This window comes from Rhodnius prolixus, unplaced genomic scaffold (assembly GCF_049639745.1).
Source record: "Rhodnius prolixus isolate KJV_2025 unplaced genomic scaffold, Rpr scaffold_46, whole genome shotgun sequence".
Taxonomy (NCBI): Eukaryota; Metazoa; Arthropoda; class Insecta; order Hemiptera; family Reduviidae; genus Rhodnius; species Rhodnius prolixus.
In genome coordinates this window covers 48,763-59,406 of record NW_027411621.1, presented here as the reverse complement: position 1 = coordinate 59,406, position 10,644 = coordinate 48,763, and the positions used below count along the sequence as shown (strand labels likewise).

The window sequence follows — 10,644 nt, the reverse complement described above, 5'->3', positions numbered from 1 at the left end:
ACTTGTATATGGAGACTACTATTGTCTATAATCGTGTAAATTTTAGTGAAAATCTATCGAGCAGAAAACGAGATATTTAGTATTAAAATTTGTTTCCGTTCAAAAAAACTGAAAACTTTAACATCAAATAGCTCGAAAACTGCTCGATAGATATTCTTTATATTTTAATTGTATATGGAGACTACTATTGTCTATAATGGTGAAAATTTTAGTAAAAATAGATCAAGCAGAAAACGAGATATTTATAGTTAAACTTTGTTTCTGTTCTATAAACTGAAAATTTTAACATCAAATAGCTGGAAAACTACTTGATAGATTTTTTTTATATTTTACTTGTATATGCAGACTACTATTGTCTATAGTCGTGTAAATTTTAGTAAAAATCTATCGAGCAGAAAAGGAGATATTTAGTGTTGAACTTTGTTTCCGTTCTATAAACTGAAAACTTTAACATCAAATTGCTCGAAAAGTACTCGATAGATTTTCTTTATTTTTTTGTTGTATATGGAGACTACTATTGTCTATAATCGTGTAAATTTTAGTAAAAATCTATCGAGCAGAAAACGAGATATTCAGTGTTAAACTTTGTTTCCGTTTTATTAACTGAAAATTTTAACATCAAATATCTCGAAAACTGCTCGATAGATTTTCTTTATATTTTACTTGTATTTGGAGACTACTATTGTCTATAATGGTGTAATTTTTAGTAAAAATCTATCGAGCAGAAAACGAGATATTTAGTGTTAAACTTTGTTTTTGTTCTATAAACTGATAACCTGAACATGAAATATCACGAAAACTACTTGATAGATTTTCTTTTTATTTTACTTGTATATGGAGACTACTATTGTCTATAATCGTGTAAATGTTAGTGAAAATCTAACGAGTAGAAAACGAGATATTTAGTGTTGAACTTTGTTTCCGTTCTATTAACTGAAAGCTTTAACATCAAATAGCTCGAAAACTACTCGATAGATTTTCTTTATATTTTACTTGTATATGCAGACTACTATTGTCTATAATCGTGTAAATTTTAGTGAAAATCTATCGAGCAGAAAACGAGATATTTAGTATTAAAATTTGTTCCCGTTCAAAAAAACTGATAACTTGAACATGAAATATCACGAAAACTACTTGATAGATTTTCTTTTTATTTTACTTGTATATGGAGACTACTATTGTCTATAATCGTGTTAATGTTAGTGAAAATCTAACGAGTAGAAAACGAGATATTTAGTGTTGAACTTTGTTTCCGTTCTATTAACTGAAAATTTTAACATCACATAGCTGGAAATCTACTCGATAGATTTTCTTTATATTTTACCTGTAATTGGAGACTATTATTGTCTATAGTTTTGTAAAGTTTAGTAAAAATCTATCGAGTAGAAAACGAGATAATTAGTGTTAAAATTTGTTTCCGTTCTATAAACTGAAAACTTTAACATCAAATATCTCGAAAACTACTTGATAGATTTTCTTTTTATTTTACTTGTGTATGGAGACTACTATTGTCTATAATTGTTTAAAATTTAGTAAAAATCTATCCAGTAGTTTTCGAGATTGGTTAAGTTGAAATGTGTTTCTTTTTTTTAATTGGAAAACTTTAACTTCAAATATCTCAAAAACTACTCTGTTGATTTTGTTTATATTTTACTTGTATTTGGAGACTACTATTGTCTATAATCGTGTAAATTTTAGTAGAACTCTATCGACCAGAAAACGAGATATTTCGTTTAATATGGGTGAGAGCAAAACTTCGCTTTAATTTTACGTAGAGTATACCCTAACCAGGGGTCGGCAACCCGCGGCTCGCGAGCCACATGCGGCTCTTTTATCCAAATTTTGTTGCTCTTCAGACTGTCCAAAATAAATTGTATATTTCAATTTTATTGAAGCGAATGAAAATTTCATTTATTAAAGTAAAGATATTTTTTCAAAAAGAATTTTAAATTGAGATTTGGTTTGAAATTGAATAGAATTATAATAATAATAATAAATTTATTTCTGCTTATAAAGTAATACAAATACTTGTCGCAGGGAGTTGGAATAATTCAATATATACGTTATAAAATATTACATTTTAACTGCATGAAAAAGAAAAGAAAATATAGAAACGAACTACAAGAAAAGATAAATAAATAAATGAAATAGAAATAACACTACAAATTCAACACTAATACATGTTGGTTTATATCTCTGATTGACTGTGAGACCAAAATTATATATATAATCCTTAATTAAACGAGAACCAATAAATTCAAATGGAGTACATTCTTATCTCTCTCTCTTGCGACAAAGACTGAATAATACAGCATAAGAGAAAGTAAAACTTAAAAAGAAAACATAAATAACTGAATTCTAGTGATTGCCGCACTTGTTGTGGCCCTCTTACTGTTACATATGCTAATGAAGTACAATTAATTAATTTTTATCATCTTATTAAATTAATACAACTGTTACAAAATGAAAAAATGCTATTTATACGATGAGTATCAGTAATAATTAACAGATCAGCAATATTCTCCTGGATCACAAATTCTGAAAGGTATCTATCTCTAGGATCTGAAAATCTCGAACACTTAAAAAGAAAGTGAGTTAAATCATTATTGCCATTATTACAAAATTGACATACATTTTCAGGAAAAATATCAATTTTCTTTGAGCCTATTTTCAAAGAGAATCGTTTTTTATTCGACAATCTAAGTTGTGCGACTACTCTTAATTTTTCTATACTGCCAATTAATTCTAAATAAGATTCTGCAGATGGCTCCAGTGCACTTATTTTCCTGTAAAAGTTGTTGAAGGAAGATTTTACAGCAAAATCAACATCACAACTAAACATGTGATTTTTATAAGAGGCAATCAAGTCATTTTTATACTTTAATATATCTGTTACATTCGATATTGTGATTAATTGTTCATAACCGATTACATTTAAATGAGTCCGTAAAACAGATACCCAGTTAAATGGTAATGTAAAATTAGATTCTAATTCTAATAGCCTTGAGAAACACAATTTCGGGAGTCGGTCATCAGACATGCTTAGAATAGCAACCCACCAACCAATAGCTCTTTTAAAGATTCTAAACTTAGTATGAGTCCGGCCACACTCTAGTCTGATATAAGCACTTGGGACATTAGAGGGGACTCTCAAAATATACTTAAAGAACTTTAATTGTCCTCGCTCTAATATATCTCCGTACAGACAACCCCAAACTTCGCTACCATACAAAGCAACACTCTCAACCAAAGAATCAAACAACTGGCATTTACTATTCCAGGAATCAGACCTACTTGATTTTAAAATATTTCGAACAGATGATTGAGCTATATAAAATTTAGAGAGAAAATACTTTGAAGCCTGATAAAACTTTGCTGAAGTGGAGAATGGTACACCCAAATAAATGACCGAATTTACAACTTGTATTTTAGATTGGCTAAACAAGAAACTCCTTGTTTTCCTTACTCTGCCCCCTCTAAAAAAGGGTAACACATGAGTTTTCTTAGTATTCACTGTAAGAGAGTTAACTTGGCAGTAATCTTCAAGAATGTTTAAATTTGATTGGACTTCCCGCTCAGAAGATGCCAGCAAGACAATGTCATCGGCGTAAAGGATCATTAATAGGTCACGATTGTGTCCAATACTTACGCCCTGTGCTCCATTACTTTTGAAGAACTCTAGAATATCCTTCAGATAAAGGGAAAATAACAAGGGGCTGAGAATTTCCCCCTGCAACACCCCCTCCGAAACAGTGATTTCCTTAGAAAGGAGTTCGTCAGCAGAGATTGTCAGTGTTGCGCCATCATACAAATTCATTATTATTCTTATAATTTTGCAACTAATGCCTAAGGAATACAATTTATGCCACAACTTTTCGTGACAAACCGAATCAAAGGCACGTTTAAAGTCTACAAAAATGCCGAAGACATATCTTTTCTTCAGCCTAAGATTTATGTTAATTGCGGCAGATAAAACGAAAATGGCGTCCCGACAGCCCCTTCCCGAACGAAAACCCATCTGCTCTTCAGGTATAAGCTGCCTGTCTTCCACCCAGCTCATTAACCTTTTATGTATGATACCAGTGAAGATTTTCGTTATGGCGTTAATGATAGCTATTCCTCTGTAATTTCTCTTGTCCAACGGGTCACCCTTCTTGTGCAAGAGCTTTAACTTTATTTTGTGCCAGTCTGACGGAAAACGTTCGTCATCCCATATCCGATTAAACAAGTTTAACAAGTAGTGCGTCCAAGGAGGAGGTAAATTTTTGAAGCATTCGTTTGGGATTAAGTCCACACCAGTGGCTTTTTTATTTTTAGCTTGGCTAATACTAACAAGAAGCTCGTCTAACGTGATAGCACCATCCAGATCTGGATTAAAGTAACCAAAAAAAGAAAAGTCAGTAACTAATTTTGGGGGCATAGTTAAAAAATAAAACTGCTCCCATTCCTCCAGTGGGATCGGGCATTTATCATTTCTCCTTCCACGAAATAGACTCACAACCCTCCAAAATTCAGAGGGATTTCTCGTATCTCTCAAGGCTAGCTTGATATTCTTGAAATAAATATCTTTAGATTTTATAATTAAATGTCTATATTTCTTTTTCAAATCGATATATAAGTGTTTAATATCATTTTTAAAAGAGTTCTTCTTACAAATTTTAACCAAACTATTTAACTCCTTTTTAACATTAGCACATTCGACAGTATACCACGGATTCCTTCTGTTACGTGTATTAGTGTTAATGGAAAATAACAGTTGGCAATCAACCATAGCATTGTATATTGTAGCATACAAATTATTAAAAATATCGCATGTGTCACCACTATCATAGTAAATATTGTTATTACTTTGCATATAGGAAAAAAAATTCGTTAATTTAAGAGGGTCCCTATCCACTACTGTAATCCTACTATTTCCGCTATTACAACTTTTAATTAAGTGATTCCCAGATAATTTAAGTTGCAAACTACAGAGAAAATGATCAGATATGTCTGATACATTTTCAACTTTAAAATCAAAAGTGACTTGCAGTGTGCCGGTACAGATCCAGACAAGGTCAACAGTACTGCAACCCCGCTGGCTAACAAAGGTAAAATTCGAAGGGGAATCACTTAAAGATCTTCCGTTACACAAGAACAAACCACACTCTTCCATCATTTGCACTAACTGAACACCTCTCACATTTCTCACTGTATTAAAGAATTATATTAAAATACAGTACGTAATATATAGGACTGCCGCCATTTTCATTCAAACACAAGTTTAGCTATTATTTATTTGTTTATTTACTTTGCAATATGTGAAAATAAATATATAAAACATTTATATGTTATTGAATATCATGAAATAATAATTTGTGAATACAAATGATCTACAGAGTTTGTTTACACTATCATCCTTGCGGCTCTTGGTAAGATTTATTAAAATTATTTAAGGATAAATGGCTCTCTACTTAAAATAGATTGCCGACCCCTGCCCTAACCCTTTGATCCTGCCAATTTTGATCATAATCGTGTTCAGATTTATAGAGTTATTTATTGCTAATAATAATTTTGGAGGAGCTTCATTAAAACTGTCCGGTAGGACAGTTGTATAAGGGTTGATCATCAAAAACTGCACGAAAAAGCGTAACGTTGAAAAACACCCAACTTTGACAATTTTTTTCTCTTTTTCTATAAAAGATAAAATTCCCAAATTTTCTTCATAATATAGGGCAAATCCTCCTTTATGACTGTAATTTTTTTGCAACAACCTAGATTTGATAGATTTTGAGAAAAAAGATGCTGAAAATGAGCAAAAACGGCATTTTCAAAAATTGTTCTTGTTCTTGTTCTTGTTCTTCTTGTTGTTGTTGTTACCTTTTTTGTAAACAACGTAGCGCCTAAACGCGTGAACCGATTTTCATGAATGAGGTATCATTCGATTCGGAATTTTATGTAGATGTGCCTTTTGGGGGTCTCGACGCTGTACATGGAATGGGAGAGGAGTTAGCCCCTTTTATGTAAGGCCTCCTCCAAAATTATTATCATTAATTACTCTGTAAATCTTAGCCCGATTTTGATAAAATTTGGTAGGATGACAGGGTTAGGGCTCCCCTACGTAACATTAAAACGACGATCTGCTCTTACACTTGTTAAGGGGAAGTATAGCAATTGTTTCAAATTATCGAAACGTGAACCGATTTTCATGAATGAAGTGTCATTCGAATCGAAATTTTGTACAGATTTGCTCTTTAAAAGTCTCGACGCTGTGCCTCATAAGGAGGGGAGTTTGCCCCACCCAGGTAAGGCCCTTTCTAAAACTATTATTACCAATATTTCTATAACGCTTAGTCCGATTTTGATAAAATTTAGCATGAAGAAGTGATCAAAGCTCCTCTACGTGGCTGTGAAGTGCCATCATGCTCTTACCCGTACTAAGAGGAAGTACTGCAATCGTTAAAATTATCAATGAGTGAACCGATTTACATGAATGAATTGTCGTTCGATTCAAAATCTTTGCCTCTTTGCCTTTTAGGGAGAAGTACTGTAATCGCAGTTTATTTTTCTTACTTCTCTTAAAGGGAAGAACTGAAATCGCAGTTTAATTTTGCTATTTACGTACAAATACCTTCCTATTTTATTCAAAATGCTTTCTCAAAAAAATTGTTATTGAGGATGGTTTGGGGACCGCAACTATAATCATTCTTTAAAAAGATCTCTCCAGTGGTAGTAACTCCGACTTAACACCTTTTCAGGTTATAATGATACAATTAAAATTTATTATTCCCAATTTTAATAAAATCTGTAAAGCAGATATGTAACTTTGAAGAACATACAAAAAGGAAAATCTATCCAAAAGGTACAAAAATCTCTTTAACAAAAACTTACAGTTTAAAATGTTAAGTATAAGGGTTGATTAAACGCCAAAAGGTACACAAATCAGCAAGTACCCAACATTTCATTAATACTTCATTAATATTTAAGTAATTCTACTGCATTAATTTTCATTATTTTTTTGAATTTATTAGATGTTTCACAGACCCTTATGCTGGCCAGTTCATTCATTTTCTTTTTCTTTTTTTTATGATTTAAATCGCTTCAACATCTAAGGTTATTGGCGCCCGGAGCTTTTTTCAGTGCACTGCCGGCCTCCGGACAGTGTTCTCTCGTTACAGACAACACTGTCCATCACCCGGACAGTGAGCTGTAAGAAGCTCTTAGAAAGAGAAAATCTAAGGGTCTGCAGCTGGATTCGAACCCGGAACCTCCACGTGGGAATCCAATACGCTAACCGCATAGCTAATCCCTTCCCTTTGTTCATTCATAATATTTTATTTTTTTGTTCTAATTATGATAAAATTTATATTATATCTTCATAATTAAATAGGTACTTTATTTTAGCTTTATTCCAAATTATTCTTCTGATTTATCTTTATTATGCTATTTATTCTGAGTAGTCACATGTATGTACGAGTATGTACATGCACGTTAAAGTAGAAAAAGACTAAGTAGAGTCGGCTACTATTTAAATTTGAATCACGGATTTAAAACAATATTTCAGTCTAGAATTCGTCTTTCCGAAGTATTTGTGAGCACAAATAACGCGTAGGTAATATCAAGTAAATTATTCAACAATAATTATTCATTTCTCAATTGTAATTTAATGTAGTCCCTCTAATTTTACTTATAGTAAAATACTGGAATAATTATGTTAGCTGTCATAAAAATATGCATATCTTATTTATCTTATATTCCAAATATATAATACTGTGGGAAGACCTAGATTGAGAATGTAATTGAAGAAAACTATATTATTTTCTATAAAGCCAGATTAATTATTACCTATTATTACAAACGTTTGACTATTTCATAAAATAACAATTACTTTAATCGAAGAATTAACTTAAACCAACGATTTTTATTTAAAAATAAAAATAAATAAATGAAATCATTGATGAATGTTGGTGTAAGCATTTTTTTAAAAAAGTTTTTGAATTTTCTAGCCTCATATTTTTTTTTTATTTTTTTTAATAAAGTTTTTCTTTTTAACCTGTGATTAATAGTTTGTTGATTAGATATTACAGTCAATCTAAGTTAAATGGTGTTCTACTTGAACAAATATTTTGTAGATTAAAATGGCCAGCATAAGGGTCTGTGAAACATCTAATAAATTCAAAAAAATATTAATGAATATTAATGCAGTAGAATTACTTAAATATTAATGAAGTATTAATGAAATGTTGGGTACTTGCTGATTTGTGTACCTTTTGGCGTTTAATCAACCCTTATACTTAACATTTTAAACTGTAAGTTTTTGTTAAAGAGTATATATATGTATGGGGCTAAGTCCACTCCCTTTTGATGTTCAGCGTCGAGATCTCCAAAAGGAACATCTACATAAAATTCTGAATCGGATGACTCCTCATTCACAAAAATCGGTTCGTGCGTTTAGACGCTACGTTTTTTTAAAAAAAGGTAACAACAACATGAACATTTTCTGAAATTGCCGTTTTTGCTCATTTTCGGTAACTTTTTTTTCAAATTCTTCTTGATCTGGGTTGTTGCAAAAAAAAGTTATAAAGGAGGATCTGCCCTAAATTTGAAAGAAAATTTGGGAATTTTATCTTTTACAGTAAACGAGAATTTTTTTTTCAAAGTTTGGTGTTTTTCAACGTTACGCTTTTACGTGCACTTTTTGACGATCAACCCTATCGGACAGTGTTAATAAGTCTTTTGTTGTCCAGAGAGAGTTTTGATCTGTTGTCTAATAGTATTTTCAGCAGTTGGAAGCGGTGGTTGAGATCTATTATGGTTCGAAGTAAGTCTTCTGTCGTTGTGGACTGCGTTGTCTACTTGCAAAGGAATTTGATCATAAAAGTACAAAAGTTATTGTATAAATATATAATTGTAAGAAATAAATAATCTTAATAATTTGTATTTAGGTTCTTAACTTTTATATTTTTCCATCTCTCAAATTAATCCAAATACTACCAGCTAGCTGCTAGCCTAATTTCCAGCAGCTAGTCTTTTTATCTAAGTTTATATGATTGCCTTTGAAGTTTTAAAAATCGCAGAAAAAATTCAAATTGAACTCTTTAAGGGAAGTTTATTATGCGTATGCAGGCTGAATGGTAATCTTGAACTCGTGAGTGACTTCCCACACTTGTACACTTTCTTATTCCGGCTCCGAATCTCAGTAAAGAAATGTATCATCGGATTTATTTTTTCTAACTTAAAAGTTTGAAAAACAGGGTAAAAAATTTGAGTTAAAAATACTGGAACAAGTGGCGGGAAATTGTCAAACCTCAAGGTCGACAAAGGGCGCAGCTAAGACAGAATAAGGTCAAAGGTAGGGGACCCCGGGTGAGAATATTTTCGATCGTTACGGCCCTCTGACCTACTCACTAATATAAATCGATATTTGTAGTTAGAGTGGCGTGTGCCATACATATTCGCCCTCTTTGCCTACTACTATCTCTCAGTAACCATTGCATATATAACTTGGATAGGTCAATAACCTGTACTAAATTATTCAAGTAAGGGATGGTTTATGAAATTGTTCGATTAGATTTATAATTTTCATAGAAATAGGTGAGTTCAAGGAGTAGTCAAGAGGGGATTAAGAGTGTTATTGCCAGTTCCAGTAGGGGAACTTTGCCAACCAAATGGCCTTTATTTCAATTATTTATTATGAGAGAAATAAAACGTCACCTAGTTTTAAAATTTGCTTTTAATTGTTGCAGTACATTTGTATAAATAATAAATAATTTCTTAAAAATTACAAACTCAAATTTCCACTTATGGCCACAATTTTACACAACCATTGCTTTGACTGTATAACGTTTATTTTTTCTTTTACCCTCATAAGAGAAGATAACGATATCGGGCAAAACTTTTTGAAGGAAGTGAACTTGTTATTTTCTGTTATGTTTGTTTCTGCAAGGAAATTTCATCCAAAGAGCATGCGAGACTCTCATTCAAATTTAATTTAATTTTTTTAGAAAACTATTTTTATAAACATAACTGTAATGCTTCCTCTCCATCTGGCTTTAAGAGTTGCAATTAAAGACCATGGTTGAGACTTTAAAACACTTCACTTGAACTAAACACATACTGTCCAGCAATTAATAGTCAATTACAATTCTAACTATAATAACTACTAATAATATAATCCATTAATTGAATATCCCTAAAGCACATATAAATTATAAATATATTTACAAAATTAATTAACGAAAACGCTACACCCAGGGAGACTCCTTACTGCCCGTCACCCAGCCTGCCGGGACCCAGAGAGTGGCAATCCGAGAGACAATCAGATTTGCTTGGCTTATCCACTGCTAACACCCGCAGCTCTAGCATGCCCTCGCCAAATTTTGTCAGGGTAGTGTCGGGTAGTTCTTTGCCGCCTCGCATACAGCACCAGCCATTCGTTCTTTTACACTGTATTGTTTTTCATTTTTTCAGACCAATGCCCATGCCACAGCGCACACACACACAACTACCCTCCGGGCCCCCACCATTCTGCCGACAGCGCGAACAATGCTCCCAGAAATTGAAATGACGCTGCATTTTTAATGTTTAATTAAATTATAATTATCTTATTCCTAATTTTTTTTCTAATGACTATGACAATTTTTTCCCCAACATAACCTTATTTTG

General features: G+C 32.0%; 1 protein-coding gene across 1 annotated transcript in view; it reads left to right on the top strand.

Annotated features, from left to right (window-relative positions):
• Positions 1–2,289: 2,289 nt before the first annotated feature.
• The window catches only part of LOC141457654 (uncharacterized), a 29,056-nt gene continuing 20,701 nt past the window's right edge, over positions 2,290–10,644 (top strand). The window contains exon 1 of the mRNA XM_074134857.1: positions 2,290–2,590. The gene's annotated coding sequence lies outside the window, so the exon portion shown is untranslated. The remainder of the gene's footprint in view (positions 2,591–10,644) is intronic.